At 41.9% G+C, this 19,135-nt stretch overlaps 1 long non-coding RNA gene across 1 annotated transcript in view; it reads right to left on the reverse strand.

Annotated features, from left to right (window-relative positions):
• LOC118016864 overlaps positions 1–16,474 on the reverse strand; it is a 33,774-nt gene extending 17,300 nt beyond the window's left edge. Inside the window, exon 1 of the long non-coding RNA XR_004680950.1 lies at positions 16,388–16,474. This is a non-coding gene — a long non-coding RNA (uncharacterized LOC118016864). The remainder of the gene's footprint in view (positions 1–16,387) is intronic.
• Positions 16,475–19,135: the final 2,661 nt, after the last annotated feature.

The raw sequence follows: 19,135 nt of genomic DNA on the forward strand, positions 1-19,135 counted from the left end.
GACCCACGGGTAGTTGGAGAACCCAACCTCTGAGATGGTATGAAATGAGAGGTGTTAGTGGACACACATGGCAGAAAGAAGAGGGGGATTAGGAAAGTGTCCTCAATTTGGACCAGGAACTTCCTGGATTTCCAATGAAACAAGCCAGCCAGACGTCAGATCAACCAGTCACCTTGTTAAAGATGAAATTGTTTTCTGCAGGAGCAAGTAGAAGTGCACCCTTAAATGGATACAAAAATGTCTCATGGGTGGCAAGACAGGGAGAAAAGTGAATCTCCAAATAAGGACTAGAGCCCATGACAGAACCAGAGGCCCTTCTCATCTTCCCTTATCTTTGCTTCTCTCCTCATGTTTACTTCATTCTTGTTCCATAGTGCAAATGACTTTCTTTGCTTTGTCATGATGGAAAATAGCCACTACCAATGTTTACATCTCTTCTACAAAGGCGGATAACCAAACTAAATTGGCATCTTATGCCCAATTCCAAATCCCTAGAAGAGGATCTGATTGGTCCAGCATGGTCAGGTGCCACCCTTGGTCCATTCAACTTTGGCCAGGCAAGTGGGTTCACACTATGGGAACATGGCTTCTGTAGTAATCCTGTGGATCAGGATGGGGAAGTGATGGCTCCTAAAAGAAGGATAACTTTCCTTCAGGTTTCTGATCACATACTGACTTCCAAATATTTTTATGTATTGCCATTTCCATTGTCGATCACCTTAGTTTTTCACGGGCTTATATCCTTCCTCCCCAATTAGGTTATACGATGATATGAATGTGTACCCCCAAAATTCATATGTTAAAACCTAACCCCCAAGGTGATGGTATTAAGAGATAGGATCTTTGAAAGGTGATAAGGTCGACGCCTAAGTTCTCACCAAAGGAATTAGTGCCCTTACCGAGGTATCTCTAGGGTACACCCTGGCCCCTTCTGCCACGTGAGGACACAATGAAAAGTCAGCAACCTGAAACCCAGAAGAGGGCCCTCACCTGACTATGCTGGAACCCTAATCTAGGACTTCCAGTCTCCAAAACTGTGAGACATAAATTTCTATTGTTAACAAGCCACCCAGTCTATGGTATTTTGCTATAGTAGCCTGAACAGACTAACACAGGTTGTAAGTAACGAAAGTAAGGACTGTGTGTACAATCTTTTTTCTATTCTGCAGTGCTAACACAGTGATCTAGAATATGCATTTTAAAAATATGTAATGAATCAAAGAATAAATGATTAGTCTGGGGAGGGGAAATATATTGCCAATTTAGTGGCTTTAAAAGGTCAGTGTCACACTAAAGGACTGAGTTACTTAAAGCAAATGAGTTATAAAGAGATGGTGCAAAAAAACCAGCTGATGCTTCCCAGCTCTTTTTTTTTTTTTTAACTCTCCTTGCAAATGACTAATTAGAGGCTTTAAAAATTAACCCTGCCACTGACTACTTATTACTTTTGTGTGTCAGTCCTTGGATGTTGTAGCTTCACCAAATACTTTGACCCTTACCTCTTCTTGCCATCACATTCCTAAAACTGAATCTTCATGTAAACAGTAAAAAGTATTTTTCACCCTAATGTCACTATTATGGATGCACATGGTAATTTTGCTTATTTAGAGCATTTGTTACTATAGCGCTCAATTTCTAACTCTTTATTGTCTTTGTCGTTCATTCACTCATTTGCTATCTGTTGAGTGTCTCCCATGCACAAAGCCCTGGGTATACAACAGTGACAAAGACCTAGGGCCTCCCTCACGGAGCTACGATGAGGGTAAGGAGTCATCAGCAGGCAGGTACTTAGGAAACTACTAGTCCACCTTTTGCGTATTTGTGGTTCTGCAGACAATAGTCACAAATAAAGAAACTTTAAAAAATCTTCTGTTCCATAGCATCTAAGTAAAAAGAACCACTTGAAAGGCTACAAATAGGTCAAGATAAAAATGTGCACCCAATTTAATGAATGAAATTTTATGCATTCTATATAGTAACCACAGTATATATTTTCAAGTGGAAGACTGACCACTGTTAAAGTGAAGACCCACTTGTTTTTCCTCCTTTCTATTCTTTTCTTCCATTAATTATCATTGGCCTGGAGTTCAATTCCCAAAAGGCTTAGTAGTGAGAGAGGGCTCTCTGTGGGCCTGGGGAGTTTGGCAATGAGAGATAAATGCAGTCTTAAGAGGTCAGCAAAAAAAGGGATATGCATTTAATTTCACTTCCCTCCCTCATGACAGTGAACCACCTCAACGCCTTGGGTAGCCACAAGGTGAGAAATTTTACAGTCCCACTTGAAGAGGAGAGTAGTTGGCCCTTTCCCTTGGCTATTTAGCACTTATTCCCATAGCATCATCCAGTGAGAAGGAAAAGTCAATTGCTAATTCCCTCTACCCCCTAAATCACTGACAAGACATCTCTTTGGAAACTCAACGGTGCAACTAGATTCATGTGAAAGACAGAGGTCACCATCAACCTTTTTCCTACAAACCTACCCAAATACTCCATTCCCCCATCACCACCTTCAAATATAACTGAGGAAGACACAACCTACCAGCCAATGAACAACAGAACACTCTAAACGCAAATGGAACAGACTCGTGATGTTAGCTAGCCTGAGAGGGACGCAAGCTTCTTGTTGGAGTTCCAGACCCCCTTGCACATGTAAGTACACGGTTTGGTTTTTTGGTAACTTCTGGATCTCAAGAGGCTGCAGAATTAGCAGTCCTTGTATGAGAATGTGGTTCCATTATTTATTCAGAGTAAATAGCCACATAAAAGCCCACAGGAGCTGTCAAAGCCAGCGTTCGACCGGGCCTGCGGGCAGAACTGTTCTTTCTTATGTCTTCTTCAGGGGCCCTTTCTAAAGAAAGCATCACCACATATTTAAAACATGATGGGCTTGGTCTGACTTCATTTTGGGTGGTGCAGAACTTTGGTTTTTTCCAACTCGGGAAAACAAGTACTGCCATTGCGGTTAACCTTGGGAGATTCACTACCTACTCCCCTCCCACATTTATAGATTGTTCCATTCTTACTTAGTTTCCTCTTCCAAAGAAATGTGGATTCATTGTTCTACCATTACTCTATTCAGCTTTTGCCAGTTAAGCGGTTACAAATTTCAACTCTTTCTGAGATGGCTTTTCTCTTCCTCATTTCTAGGGCCATATATCACAATGCCGAGGTTGGCCATTATCAAATTACAGCTGGGACTTGTCTGACCTAGACTTAGGTGCCAAATACATGGAGAATAGAGTTTGACAGTAGCCAAGGGCCTTTGTACTATCTTCGTGCACTTTTAAACCTTAGTAATTTAAGTTGTAGGCCAATGAGAAACAATCCAAAAGTGGCTTTTAGAAGGCCATTTATTCAGTTTAAAACAACTACATTAGATAAGAACACAGCCTGTATTTTCTTCCCCCAGAATCCATGACAAGTAAAAAGGCTTCCATAGATGATAAGGTGAACTGTATCCTGTGGTTAGCAGGCAGAAGTCCTTAGCGGTTGGGAGAAATGAATTCAATTTGTGTTTAAATGCCATTTACAACTTGTTTCTTTCACAGTTGCAGCCTGTTGTTAAACATTTAAAAGCTGCCCCAGCTTTTATGATGTCTGAATTCTTAAAGCAAAAACATGAAAAATATTTTTCAGATTTAAATAATAACTTTAAGAAATAAAAGTGCAACAAATTAAATACAAGGGATTTAATATAAACCCAGGTAGGGAAGAGTCAAGGTCATTTAAAGGCTGGGACCCCTGAGCCAGAGGTATTAGATGAATCTCTCTCCTTTTCTCTGAGACTCTATTCCTGGCCCTATGTGCACCTGGACCCATTCTATATTCCATCTGGATCTGAGTTGGGCAGCACTGGGGACAAGCTTCAGAGAATGTTTTGCCTTCTCTTTTTCAAGTCAAAGGACTACAGGGGCCTCCTCTGGCACAGAATAAAGGTCTCCTTACAGGCATGATACGACCCGACTCCAGGAGGCATTGGCTGCCCGGCACTGCCCTTATCTCTGCCTGGGGGTGAGTGAGGATATGACCACGCTCCAGCTCACTGTGTAAGCCCCTGAGCTCTGAGCCCTGCATCCAATCCACACACACTCAGAATAACTATGACATGAAATAGGCCTGAGTTCCAATTCCAACTCCACCACTTAAACCAGCTGTATGGTCTCGTTTTGGAGGCCCCATTCCCTTCTCTATAAAATGAGGATGATAATTGATATGCATGAGGCAAAGTAAATGGTTGCTCTGAGGGAGAAATCACTGAAGTCATAGATTCTTTCATTTTGACACAAAACACCCATTTACATTGATGTTGTGAAAAGCGGAGTCTAAAATTCACTTCTTTGAGTCACTCCTGAACTTAGAATCAAATTCCAATGTCTATGCAGAGTTGGAATATGGCGGCTTCCTCGTTCAAAGCATAAGTCCTCAGTAATTAAGGCAGCTTAAAAATCCAGTAGTTCTCTCCTGTGAGAGCTCTTCTCAATTCTTTCTCTGAAATGGTTCTTGAATCTGTTCTTTCTCCTTCTGCACTGCTTTTGTGGAGTTGTAATGGCCTCATCCTGATCTCCCTAACTCTAAAGGTCTACCTCTAGGCAACAGAGATAGAAAATAGTAAATGAACTCAAGAACATAGTCATTTAGAAATCTGCATTGTAAAAATTTCCATTGCTGTGATTTTTTGTCAACATATTTATTGTAGTTGATATTTGAAGTAACTATAAAGGAGGAAATTAGATTTTTGTATTTATCAAAAATCAGGAGGATGGGTTAAGAGAGGTCTAGATGTTGCACCTTAGCAAGGCACACAGAGTCTGCACAATCCACCCCAACGTGTCTTTTCAGGCTCACCTATTATCATTTCCTCTATGAAGTCAATGGTCAGTCTCGCTGAATTACAAATTATGTGGCCTAGCCTCCCAAACACCCTGGTTGTTTCAACCTTTAGGTCTTTGCATACTTGGCTGCAACGGTCTCTGGAATGACCTAAAGGCTCCCTTCCCACTTATAAAGCCTCTATTCAAAGGTCACCTCACAAGAGGAATATATCTGTAGTTCAAAGAGTCTGGGTTTGAATCCTGGCTCTGCTGTGTCCTGGTTCCATGACCACGAGAAATGAATAATCTTCAGTTTTCTCATCTGTAGGCAGCTCAAAAAGCTCCACTACACTAGGAATAAAAATCTAGGCACTTACCAATCCCTGACTCTCACTGGCTTGACCACCCTGTCCCTCCCCCAGCCAGTTTAAAGGCAAATTCAGTTCTGGTTTCATGGTTTTGTTTTGTTTTTTGTTTCATCTTGTTTTGTTTTGTTTTAACAGATCCCCTCACCCCAAGTATTTTTGGGAACTGCTAAGGAAGATTGTTGAATACGGATTCTAAATCCAGACCCAGCTGATGCACGGAGTGCATGTGGAGGCTGGAATTTTGTCCTCATTGTTAATGACACAGTCATATCAGTTACCTAAAGGTGACTGACTTTCCTTGCCAGTTGGGGCAGATTCGCTGCCAGTCAGGAGGAAAATCCACCACCCTGCCACCATCTTGATCCTCCTTGCTCAAGCCTTTGGGCACCACCACTACCATGTCTTAACAGTTCTTTTTAGAACAAGAGAGGAAGTTCTCATCATACATGTTTTGGTCTGTCAAGGATTTCGCAAAATGATGCAACAACACTGATTGGATCCCAAAGTTTGATAGCTCTTCTTCCCCAGATACTGATGGATTGGAAATACAGGGCACACTTGTATCCAGAAATCTCCAAACCTTAAAACTTGAACAAACCTTTAATTGGACAAACCCAGTGGGCCACCTCCACCCCTTTAGGACTTCTCTCCCAAAGGTTCTCCCACTGTTCCCACCTAAGAGTTCAAGTCCTTCTTAAACCTTGGACCCTCTTATGCAAATCAGCACATTCATATGAATACCAGGTATGTTACAGGGATAGTATTTTATCTCCTTTCAAAGAAGCTTCAGTTACCATCCAGGGAGAATCCATATGATCATAAAATTGGGGTAAGAATATTTACCTAAAAGGATCCCAGAAAATGATAAATTATATTAAATGAGATCATTTCAAGTGCCTGGAGCACTCCCAGGTACATAGTTCATTCTTAGGCAGATATAAGCAACCAGTGTTCTAAACACCACGGTAAAAGAGCTGCTTCTCTGGGCCCCCGCAGAGATTAGTATGATTTCTGTTTAGCTCTAACTACACTGTGTGGGAGTTATACTGCTCCCTGTTACACTGGGACCATCTCTTCCTATCTCTGTATCCTTTACCACTCTACACCACCCTTGGCTTAGCACAGCTCCTGGTATATCACAACCCCTAGGAATCCTTAAATGAGTGAGTTAAGAAGAAAACAGACCTGAAACAAGTACATTCCAATTTTCCTTGGAAAATAAATTTCAGCACATCTTCTAAAGCCTGTGTGCTCTTTCCCAACTCTAGGTGAAGGTGTTGAATTATTTTTTGAGTGTCCAGCACCAAGCCCCAGTGTCCCGTACATGGTTGACACTCAAAGGATGTTTGTTGACAATAAGGATAATTGAGTTAACGTTACCTAAGAACTGTTCAAACCATGACAAAATCCTAGGCATTATCATTAACCCAAATTCCTGAATACCTATCCCTCAAACAAACAAACAAAATGTCTGCAGCCTTATTGCTGACCCCTGTGAGTGGCTGTTCAGAGTGCCTGGACTCACGGTCTGGCTTGTAGGTGAATCCTCTCTCTCACCCCTATTATCCCCAAGGCACCATGTAGGCCCTTCAGTTCCTAACTTATGACCATTGCAAGAGCGATTTCAACATGGGAATCAGAGAGCCACATGAGAACTAAGGAGGCACCAAACTAGTGCTTCCCACGCCTAGGTCGGCAGTATCACCTAGGAAGTGTATGTCAAAAATAGACTCACTCTCCTGTCCCCTTCCCCTACTCCCACCCCAGGTGTTTTATTCAGTAGTCAGGACATGGACCTAGAAAGATGCATTTTCCCAAAACTCCACAGGCAGTCCTGATACAGCCATCTGGTTCTAGTGAGGGAATCACCTTTGGAAAAAGACTTGGGTCATCCATCAGGGTTCAGTTAAGACTTTTTTTTTTTTTAAGATTTTATTTATTTTTCAACAGAGAGAGAGAGACAGTGAGAGAGGGAACACAAGCAGGGGGAGGGGGAGAGGGAGAAGCAGGCCTCCCGCGGAGCAGGCAGCCCGATGCGGGGCTCGATCCCAGGACCCCGGGATCACGACCTGAGCCGAAGGCAGACGCTTAACGACTGAGCCACCCAGGCGCCCCCAGTTAAGACTTTTCTAAACCCGATGGTCCATTGTGTTACAAAGGGATGTAGAACCAAGGAAAAGGGAAGGACACGCAGGGAGTGGTGTGGCAGTGTTCTCAGCCAACAGGATCTGTCAGGTGGAGAGATATATTTGGCAGAGATACGTGGGTACAGTGGCATGGAATGTGAGAGCATAAACCAAATGCTGAATTCAGGAAGCCAAGGAGGAATTCGGGACAGGACATGAATTAATATTTAAAAAAATAAATAAATAAGGTGGGGCACCTGGGTGGCTCAGTCGGTTAAGTGGCTGCCTTTGGCTCGGGTCATGATCCCAGGGTCCTGGGATCGAGCCCCACATCAGGCTCCCTGCTCAGCGGGAAGCCTGCTTCTCCCTCTCCCACTCCTCCTGCTTGTGTTCCCTCTCTCACTGTCTCTCTCTCTCTGTCAAATGAATAAATAAAATCTTAAAAAAAAAAAAAAGGTAACTCCACAAACAGAATTTTTAAGGAGCAAGGAAGGAAGGAAGCCTAAGGAAACCATGCAGCAATTCAGGAAAGGCTGTAGAGAGGTTCAGCTCTGGGGATTTCCAGTGCCCAAGACAGGAGCGATTTCATAGCCATAGCAGTAAGTGGTTCCAGCCTGAATGCACAGAGATCGGCTCAAGGCTAGGCTCCTTTCTTGTTCCAATATGTAAAGTTGTGAATGCCACCCACCTAGGAGATAAAGAAGTGAAGCAGCACAGGGCCGGTGTCAGCCATCTTGGATGTCTTACTCTGAGAGCTCTAGAATAATCCAAGTGAATTTGAAGAACAGTAAAATCAGAGAATGTGACTCAAGGAAATGATCTCTTTAAGCGGAAAACATATGATGCTGATGTTATTTGCCAGTATTTCAGTAAACATTTTTTAGGTTTTTAAGTGGAGAAAAGGATAAGCAAATCACATTGTTCCCAAGCCTCTGCCTTCACACAGAGGTCTGGGAATGAATCCCTAAAGGCACAAGTTGAGCCACATTGATGTTCTCTAAATGTAACAAGAATCAAGAACCCAGGCATAGGCAAAAGCAGTCCCCTGACACCATGAAGTTATCTTAGAGATTGGCAAACATCAGCCCCAGGATGGTAGGGTGAGACACAAAACTTGGAAATATACTTAGAGACAAGAAGAGTCCTATGTATGAAAAGGACATCCCTTTTTGAACTCTGTGCAGGGTACATTACACTTGCTGCTGATATTCGTCGGGCCTCTGCTGGGCCACAGGATCTCTCAGTACCTCTCTGGCCCTTCTTTGGCCTTCACCAGGGCACATGGGAACCCTGGGTCCCTGTGTGCCCTGCCTAGGCCATGGGGAATCAGCAGCCCCAGAACAGGTCCATCGGCCTAGACTCCACAGATGCTTTCAGTCCAAAAAAGCAGTGGATGTGGCACTGAGACAAATGTGGAGCCACCCATGGTCATGATCAGAGAAACAGGCCACTAACCCTGCCTGATATTCTCTGGTTCTTTATCAAACTAGATGTTTCACTAGCTCCCTATCCCAACCTCCGTTGGAGGCTTGGTCTTATAGTGGACAATGGGGTTGCCTCCCCCTTCTCTCCTTCTAATAGAAACCCAATTTTGTTTAGGGATCCATGTATTTAGAAAAAGCTGACCTCACTCCCAGCCCCAGGAGTGGACCTGACTGGTATAAGGAAGAGGTCATAAGTGGTTATGTGACCAAATTCCAGCCAAAGAAACATGAGGGGAAATCTGAGCACTTCTGGAGAAATTTTTCAATCTTCCAAGAAAGCAGCAGGAAGAGAAAGTTTCCCCCTTCCTCTGCAAATTTCCATGCCTGGATATACTGCCCAGAACAGTTGTGGCCACCTTGCTGCCTGCATGATGAGGAAGCCAGCATTAAAGGTGAAAGGGAAGAGCGACGGTGAGAACACAGGTCTTTTAAGACACTGGGGAGCAACTGTGTCAAAAGACTCTGAAGTCTGCTCTGCCTTGGACTTCCAACTATGTGAAATTATACACTTCTTTGTTTAGAGCAATCTGAATCAAGGTTTCTTTTCCTTGTACCTGAAAGCGTTCTAATTGGTATAAGGCCCAGGAGAAAAATAAAGAATCTGAACACATCTTTTCCACTCTTTTCCCAAATCTTCAAAGAATGCAATCGTGGTTTCCACTTGCTATTCCAGCCTCATAGGGACTCCCAGCATCAAATCCTCCCCCTTCCTGAATAGGCATTTCCTCCTCTTTGTAGCCTTCAGTATTTGTACCGTGTTTAAAACTTCTGTTTAAATGATGTGAGTCCAAAAGGAAGAAGTCGTTTGATGCAATGTGATTTACGAAAGGGAAGAAGATAGAAGTAAAGATTATGGATGAAAGTTATGAGCACTGTATTAAGTGCTTAAAATGTCTCACAAGCAGGGGTGGTCATGGCACATACATTACAGTGCAAATCCAAGTCACCTTTCAAACTCAACGACCGTAGGACCCTTTCTATAAAGCTGTGCTGCCCTATACAGTAGCCAACAGCAATTAGTCACTTTTCTTGGCCAACAGCTATATATATTTACATTTTTAATTAAAATCAAATTTAATGAAAATTTTAGTTTTTCAATTACACTAGCCACATTTTAATTCTCAATAGCCACATGTGGTTACCATATTTGACAGAACAGATATAGAACATTTTTGTCATCACAGAAAGTTCTATTGCACAGACCCATTACAAAAGTATCTTTATTCAAAATAAAATGATAACCAGCAAACCAATCATAGGCTTAGGAAGCATGAAAGATGGACCACACAATGGCAAAGACAAAGTTTTTGTTGAGTCCGGGCTCTGCTTGCTTACCTAACCTCTATGAACCTTAGTTTCTACATAGTCAATGTGGAGATAATATTTACACCTTGCATGAGCGTTATGAGGACTAAAATTGATGTATACAGAACACCTAGGTAGGGTCTTATCACACAGATGATCAATGATAATATTATCCCTGGTTCTTTCCTTGGGGACCAATCATACAAAAGTCTGTTTTGTCCATACAGCCTTCTACACTCTTGATTCACAGTGTGGTCCACAGATCAGCAGCAGCAGAAGTACCTGGAAGCTTGTTAGAAAAACGGACTCTTGGGTCCCACCCCACAGTTACTGAATCAGAACTTACATTTTAACAAGATCCCTAGGTGATTTGTATGCACATTAAAGGTTGGAAAGCATTAATCCATACAGCCAAAATTCAAAACAAGTATATTATGTGACCACACAATAAAAATTTGAATAGTGGACTATGGAACCCTAACCATAACTTTGAGGCATCAGTTTGAAGAGCCTATGAGAGCCTCGTGGCTGAGGCCAGCAAGGACAGGAACTTGGGTCAAGAAGTAACACCCAGGACAGAGAGAAAGCCCTTGTACCCAAGCAAGACAATGCCACAAAAAGCAGAATCTCTCAGCTCCCTGTGTCGGTGATCTGGTAGTATCTGTGAATTCTCTTAGGAAGAATGTGACTGCTGCCTAACAAATTACCTCCCAGAAATAATGATTTAAAACAATAATTATTTATTGTCTTTCCCATTTCCTGTGAGTCAGAAATTCAGACAGGTCACTGGTTCTGGAGCCTCAGCTGGAAGGCTTGTAGGCTGGAGGCTGGAATCATCTGAAGGCTCCTTCAACCATGGTCTAGCAGTGAAGCTGGCTATCAGTTGGGGCCTGGTTAGCACTGTCAGCTGGAACACCCACACACAGCTTTTCCATGTAGGCTGTACTTCTCAGAAAATGGTGGCTGGGCTTTAAGAACAATCAGAGAGAGAGAGAGAACACCAAATAGAAGCCCTATTACATATTGTGTCCTAGCTTTGGAAGTCATCCAGTACCACTGCTGTCACATTCTGTTGGGCACAGTAGTTACAAAGATCTGCCCAGGATGAGAGAGAGGAAACATAACACCAATGTACGTCAAGGTCATACTCTGACATAATATAGGTATGTCAGAGTCACACTGTAAGAACATATTGTGGGAAGCGATGGCCATCTAACTGAGGCCATCCTATTATGGCCATCTGTGAGAAACCCAATCAGCCACATGAATATGCATTTTGGTTCAAGTTATTCCAGATCTCAAATCTCAAATCACCACGCCCACCACCATCATCATAAACAAGTTCTTATTTAGTGTCTTCCATGTGGAGGGCACCATATTCTGATTCATATTTATTTTATAGAAAATATTCATCTCCCGTTGGTGTATCTTGTTCTTGGGAATTCTTTCATTTTTTTTTTTCCAGGAAAAATAGTTTCAAAGCTAGTTTCACTTTCCATTCTGTCTTGTTCTTCTGCATTATTTCATTACACTCAAACTCTTTAAATGTGACATCAAAGGGACTGAAAATAAAGTGAGAGTAAGTGGGATAGGTAGAGATAATGGCTCATTCATTGGTACTAAGTTCCCAAATAGGTTTTTGGTTGCTCTACAGCTTTTTATTGAGACTTAATGCTAATGGCAAATAAAATAATTACACCAAAATGTGCCCATGCATTAAAATTTAGATTTCCTTTTTTTTTTAAGCTATCTAACTACCTTGTATTTTCAGACTAAAACTTTTCTCTGTGCATTTTCATCTTTATAATAAAACTTTCTTGGCAAGACTGATCTCAATCTGTTTGGTGGTTCTTATATTAGAGTAGAATCAAGAAAGAGGGAGGAAGGGATATAGTTTTCTAAATATGACAGGATAAAAAATACTAGTGTTTGTTTCTCATTAAAAAAAAAAAATCAGAGGCAAAAACTACAATTGGATCTGGCCTATAGCCATTCATCCTAAATAATGGAGGAAGAGAAACATAAGGCAACTGGATATAGACCTGGCACAGACTTTCAGGTTTCTAATTTTACATAATCTTCTGTGTTCCCTTTCATTAGAAAGTCACATTCTAACTTCCTATAGTTAGATGCTCTGCCCCTGTGATGGTCCTTTCTTCCCACCCACGTAACTGCTGTTAACATCCCAGGGTTCCCATTATTGCCTTCTAGAAATTTCACATACACACACACACAATCATTCACCCCATATGTACACATTTACTCACATACATGAACTTTCACAGTCATGGTCATTCACATGCACATGGTCACTCACAAAGTTATGTGCACATACACATGCATGCACATGCACACACAAGCTTAGCACAACCCAGCTCCTGACTTTGACCACCAATGCAACTACTTGGCCATATCTTCCTTGAACATCCCATCTCCACCCATAAGCAGGAGGAAAACCTTCCACCTTTTGGGATCAACCTGGTAATAGCAATATTCACATTTAACACTCACTTCCAAAGCTCACCCAGGGTCCTCAACTTCTCCACTGCCAATAGCATGTGACTCTAGCCCATTCTTTTCTGCTAATCAAGACTACCAGAAAGCAACTAGAGGTCAGTGAAATTTGCATAGGGTTAACCTTGAATCTGTTCTAATTTATTTTTAATTTCTCAAAATTTTACATTAAGTGTTCCAGATTGAATTGTGTCCCCCAAAAAGATATGTTAAAGTCCTAACTCTAAGTACCTGTGAATGTGACCACATTTGAAAACAGGGTTTTTGCAGATGTAACCAACTGAGATCTCTAGGCTAGCACCTAATCCTCATAAGAGGAAAAGTTCAGAGACACACAGGGAGAGCACCATGAAACAACAAAGGTAGAGACTGGAGTGTTGCAGCTACCAGCTATCATCAGAAACTAGGCAGCAACGAGGAATGACTTTCCAGTGTCAGAGGGAGCATGGTCCAACTGATACCTTGATTTTAGACTTCTCGACTCCAGAACTGTGAGAAAATAAATGCCTATTGTTTAAGCCACCCAATTTATAGCACCTTGTTATGGCAGCCCTAGGAAACAAATATAGTAAGTATTAAAATAAATTACCTGGAATGAGCCTCATGACTAAGGAGACAAAATGGCATGTTGTTAGCAAAGACAAGGATGAGGAGAGAACACAGGAGCCAGGCTGGGTAGGAGGCTGCTTGTCTTAATCAGCTTTGGCTGCTGTAGCAGAATCCCCTCAGCTGGGTAGCTTATAAATAACACACAGTTAATTCTCATAGTTCTGGAGGCTGGGAAGTTCAAGATCAAGGCACCAGTAGATTCAAGGTCTGGTGAGGACCCATTTCCTTGTTCATAGATGACCCTACACCTCAGATGACAGGGCAGGGAAGGAAGCGCTCTGAAGTCTTTTTTTTTTTTTTTTATAAATTATGAGGGCTCCACCTAAGCACTCTCATGACCTAAGCACCTCTCAAAGGCTCACCTCCAAATATATATGGATTTAACATGAATGTTGGGGAACACAAATATTCAGTCTAGAGCACTGGTCCTTGGTCAATCTAGAATCCCTTACTACTTTAGGGACCACATTTGTTCCAGCTATTCCAGGGAATTTGATTCAGCCATGATGACCTCCTGCTCATAAAAAGATAAAATGCTTCTCCCTGTGCACATTAACATTTATATTTATGGAAGTCTTTGGTATAGCTGTGTATGTTCTGCATGTTTCTGGGTGAGCATCACGCCATGGAATGTGCTCCTGGCTGTAGTCCATTTCCTCCTTTCAATGACAGCATGGCAATTCCTGCAGTTGACAATGGACCCTGAATATGCTGGGGCTACCCTTTTAGGTGAACTGGTTGGAAAACATCCAAACCAGGAAGAAAAGATGTCTTGGGAGGCTGGGAGTCTAGAAATGGTCAGAGAGCAGAAGAGCAGCTTCCAGCAGTGTCTTCAAAGAGAAGGGAACAAAAGTTCTCATTTATTCTACCAACTACACCCATATGCCAGGTATTTAACATCTCTATTGATATCCAACCCTAACAAAATTGTTAGGTATGGGTGCTATGACTGTAACAGGAAAACGAAACTGAAATTCTGAGAGCTTAAGTAATCTGCTCCAAGTCACACAGGTACTAAGTGGAAGAGCTAGGATTTGAATCCAGTTACATCTGATTCCTAATCCTCACTTGTAGTGAGAACTCAAATATTAGAGCAGTTCTTCAGCTTTAATTCAGAAGAGCAGTTCAAGACTTATCAGAATCAAGGAAGGAAGCTAGATTCTCTTATTACCAACTTGAAACTGTGGGTAGCCATATCTTCTACGTTGCATAATGGTAGCTTTATGTTGATACAAAGAAGGCTAGACCAACATGTACTGGTTAAAATAATGACTTACTGAGAACTGGGATTTAAGAAATTACCATGGCACTTTCCTTTCTCCATAATAACAGAACCCCAATTTTTAACTAGACTTACGACCACATCTTGGTTTCCTTCACAGCTTGATGTAACCATGTCTCTAGTTGCTGACCAATGCGAAATAGATGGAACTGTCCTGCCATTTCTGTAAATTTTCTCAAAGAAAGCTTAAGATACCCTTTGTCCCTTTCTTCTCCATCCCTTCTTCCTTTCTTGGAACTTGGGTATGATGGTTTGAATTCTAACCACCATGTTGGACCCTGAGGACAAAAATCTCACTCTAGAGACAGCAGAAAAGTGAGTTGGAAGAGTCCAAGTCCCTAAGGACTTTGTGAAGCAGAGGTGCCAGTCAGTCCTGAACTGCCCACCTCCTACATGTTCACAAGAGAGAAATAAATGTCTATCTTATTTGAGCTACTGTAATTTGGGTCTTTGTTACTGGCAGCCAATACTAATCCTAATTGATGTAGGTTCATCCTAGAGAGACACTCCACTAAGAGCAAAGGATAGAGCAGGGATTGACATGTGCCATCAGCTTCCCGTATCATGGAGGTTTCTGTCCTTTTAACAAAAAGAAAAAAGAAAAAAAAAAAGGGAAGGAGAAAAAAAAAATAGGATGGCTCCTTCTTTATATTTCCTAGGTAACTTCATAGACACTGCTTCCCCCACAAAAAAGCCTAAAGCCCTCAAGTCAAGTATTGCATACTCAATTCTCATCTATTGCCAAAAAGGTCAAAAAATTTTTTTACATTTTCTTATTTTTCTCCATTTCTTTATTTTTCTCAGCCACTGCTACTTTTATTGGTATACGCTCTATAATCTGGTTTGTCAAAAACAGTGATGAATGGGGATATTGTTACCTTGTTTCTTGTCTTAGTGAGAGACATTATGCTATATACTTTACATGCATATCTCGGAAAAATCTTGCGAAGTCCCTGTGAGATAAGAACTATTGTAATTCTTATATTTTCATATAAGGATACTAAAACCAAGTGAGGTCAGGCCCAAGGTTACATATCTTATAAGTGGTCAGAGGTGAGATTTGAACTCCCATATTTTGCCTCCAGTATCTGGCTTCTTAACTACTATTTCAGGCACTAAGACACCCTCTGTAAAAGTGTCAAGATCCAGAGATACTCAGACTTTTCAGCAAGTACAGAGATCCATGGAGGTACAAAAATGAGCACATATTGCAAAAGTAACTCAACGGATTTTAACATTTAAGATCTATCTGAATTATACCTTAATAGATAAATCTCAGTAGAATCAGTCTGTTGAATTCACCGTATTCCTGTTATAATTTAGTAATACACATGCTCCTACACTTGATACTGTTAGCATACGACATAAAATAATGTGATGTCACCTTAGATCTCTAAAGTCCCTATTCTAAAATGCAATGGACATTTTCAAAGTACAAATACAGATAGTAACATCCTCTGAAATCAGTTAGTGACAAAAGCAAACCCGATAAGCCTGTGTATATTGTCATCACAGGCAACATCCTAGGTTTGTGTTGATTGGTTCACCTGATGTAGTGAGTGGGAGAAGAAACAAATCACTATTCATCCACATGACCAGAGACAATTTTTAAATGAGATTAGATTTTAGGAATGGCCTTTCTTTAAGCAGGAAAAGCACTTCTCCTTTCCGTGTAAACTTTGCACTAAACGAGATTCAGCTGAGTTTTGGCTTAGATGTAAAGAGCTGAAAGATAAATTATTGCTGAATTTCTGAAAGTGCACAGTTCATGGCACAGAGCAGGCTCATAAGAATAATTGCTAAGTGACCCAACGAATAAATGAAAGAACCACACTGAGTGGCTTATGGGGGGTGGGGAAGGGTATGGGTTACATTCTCTTATCCTTACCTCTGTGTCCTAAATACAGCAGCTTGTGTGTTTAACAGGATCCCGAATGAGGGTCTGAGCTGTGCATCTGGGTGTTAGTAGGAGATGAGACATGGTTCGTTTGCATAAGGACCCCAGGTGTCCTACAGGAGGGAATGAATGTAGTGAGACTGTGAAAAGCCTCAACTGTTGCAATGAAGTCTGCCCTAGCACCCCAGTCCTCTGCTCAGATTTACCCTCAGGAAGAGACTGTAGGGACTGTACTAGTTTCCTGTGGCTGCTGTAACAAATTACTACAAACCAGGGGCTGAGAACACACTTTCTCTTACAGCTCTGCAGGCCACAAGTCCAAAGTCCCTATCGCTAGGCTGAAATCACGTTGGCATGAGGGAGGCTCTCAGAGAAAATCTGCTCCCTGCTTCTTCCTGCTTCTGGGGCTACAGCACCCCTTGGCCTGTGGCCACATGACTTCACTCTTCAAGGTCAGCATCCTCAAACCTCTCTGCTCTGGCTTCACACAGCCTTCTCCTCTGCATCACTCTTATTAGGATACATGTGATTACACTGGGATCCCGCTCTGCTAATCCAGTCAATCTCCCCATCTCAAGAGCCTTGAACTAAATCACAGCTGCAAAGATTTTGCCATATAAATTAATGTTCATGTGTTCCAGGGATTAAGACCTAATATCTTTGGGGACTATTATTCAGCCTACTACAGGAACATAAGCTTGACCCTAGAATCTGTGGGGAACACTCTCTTGGCCAGGTCCCCAGAAATTATTCTATCATTCCAATGAAGAACCGCTGCTAAACAATGGCTCTAGTTACAGTGTTATATGTAAACTTGCTATTTAAATGCAATTTGTTAAGGTTGTTATGATAGCTAAGGAAATACAGATTTGCTTATCAGCTACTTTCCATCATGTCAATCCCAGAATTAATTTGGTTTTTGCCTGGAGCATTATTTCAATTAATTAATGCTGTAAAAAGGAATGTGAGTGTATTTATGTGGAATCAAGTTACAAAGTGTTAAATTTAGTATACATTTTCTGAGGTGTGGCTCATTTGTGACTTCTGTTCCTATCATCTTGTGTTTGCACAGCTGGTAAGTGTAAATTCAACATGAAAACACCGTTTGAAAAACTAGCCGACATTTCACTGACCTTGGAGGTGAATTTGTCACTGCTGAATTCTGTGATGATCTATATTCTAGTCTGTTGACTTTGCAGGGAGGTAAAGGGAATGGTGTTACCCACATGGGGGGGGTCCAATGTTGGCCCAGCTTGTCATAGCACAAGATATGTGAACCATGCCCAGAAATGTTTCCTGGTCTAACCACAGAGATGAATGCTGAGCCATCCCCTTTGTGTAAGGAAAGGTATACTCCTGGCATTGGGGAAGGGGAGGGGGGTGCTCAGAGAGTTCAAAGTTCAATTACAGCTCTAGTTAACCTCAAGCTCAGAGGTCTTGGGGATGTGGAGGCAAAGGATGTTATAGAAAGCATCAGACCATACCCTCTTTCTAACAACCGTGGTCCTATCAATGAAGGCTCTATTGTCCCTCCCTCCTGCCCCTTATCAGCACTTTGTGCCTTTCACATTCTTTTCTAATGGTCTGGAAAGGGGATCTCAGTTTTAAGAGTGGCCCTGACTACAGTTAGCAAAGCCTTGCAATGAAAATGCCTGCCCAAGTTCCTCCTCTTCAGTCTCTAAAAGGCTCAGAATGGCTCACGAAGGAAAATGGATCTTCAGCAGCTGCCTTCAAGGTTACCAATCCCCTCTCCCCAGCAGCCCCTGCCAACCCCACAAAAAGTACATACTCTCCTTCACAAGGACCTGAGAGGCCGCCAGTCAATGGCCGACAGAAATGGAAAATCGATTTCAGATTTATCTCCGCTGGGAATTAAGTATATTCCTTAGAAATAATGAATTATGAGGTCATCGGGGGCTTGTTCTTTTTCCTGCTTGCAGAGACATTTTAATTGAAGAAAAAGTGACGAATGAATAGGACATTCTAATTCCAGTGATGTGCTTTTTCCTGTTTTAATGTCAGCTGAACCACAAAAATGTTCATTTTTCTCTCTTCATTATTCCTCAGGGTTCAGGAAGAACAGTGTTGCCAAAGGGGAAAAAAACTGGGTAACTCCTGCTCCCTCCACCCAGCTTCCAAAAAACAAAGTTAAGATGCAGCTCTGGCCTCAGCCAGCCTGTTTTCACTACTGGTGCAGCCATTCGACTCACTAGCAACGCACTCAAAAAAAACATTCTCCACGCTTCTTAGATAATAGTGGAACACAAGGACGGCAAAGTCATTCAGAACCCACTACGCTGAACGAGGTAAAGAGGCTTAATACGCAAAAATAATTAGTTCCCTTGGCAAGCCTCTCAACAAGCAAACTCACAACCCCCTCCTCATCCCACCCAAGGCTACGGGTACCAACTGAGCGCCAGCTAGGATTCTGATCCTGTTAAAACCGTGTCAACAGACACTGTCTTATCTAATCCTTGTAACAGCCCTTAGACATCCCACAAGTAGTAAAATGTAGAATTGAGATTAGAACCCAGGTAACAGAGTCTGCATTCTTAAAGCCTGTGCTCTCATCCAACAGTTCCCAAACATCAGCACAAATCAGAATCATCCAGTGGGTTTGTCAAACCAGAATGCTGAGCCTAACCCCAGAATTTCTGTTTCAGTAGGCTGGGGGGTTCACACTTTGAGAACCACTACTCTAATATCTCACTCTGATGATCAACAGTCTTATTCTAAAAG

Source organism: Mirounga leonina, unplaced genomic scaffold (genome assembly GCF_011800145.1).
Source record: "Mirounga leonina isolate KUSES-001 unplaced genomic scaffold, KU_Mleo_1.0 Mir_168, whole genome shotgun sequence".
In the NCBI taxonomy this organism is placed as follows: Eukaryota; Metazoa; Chordata; class Mammalia; order Carnivora; family Phocidae; genus Mirounga; species Mirounga leonina.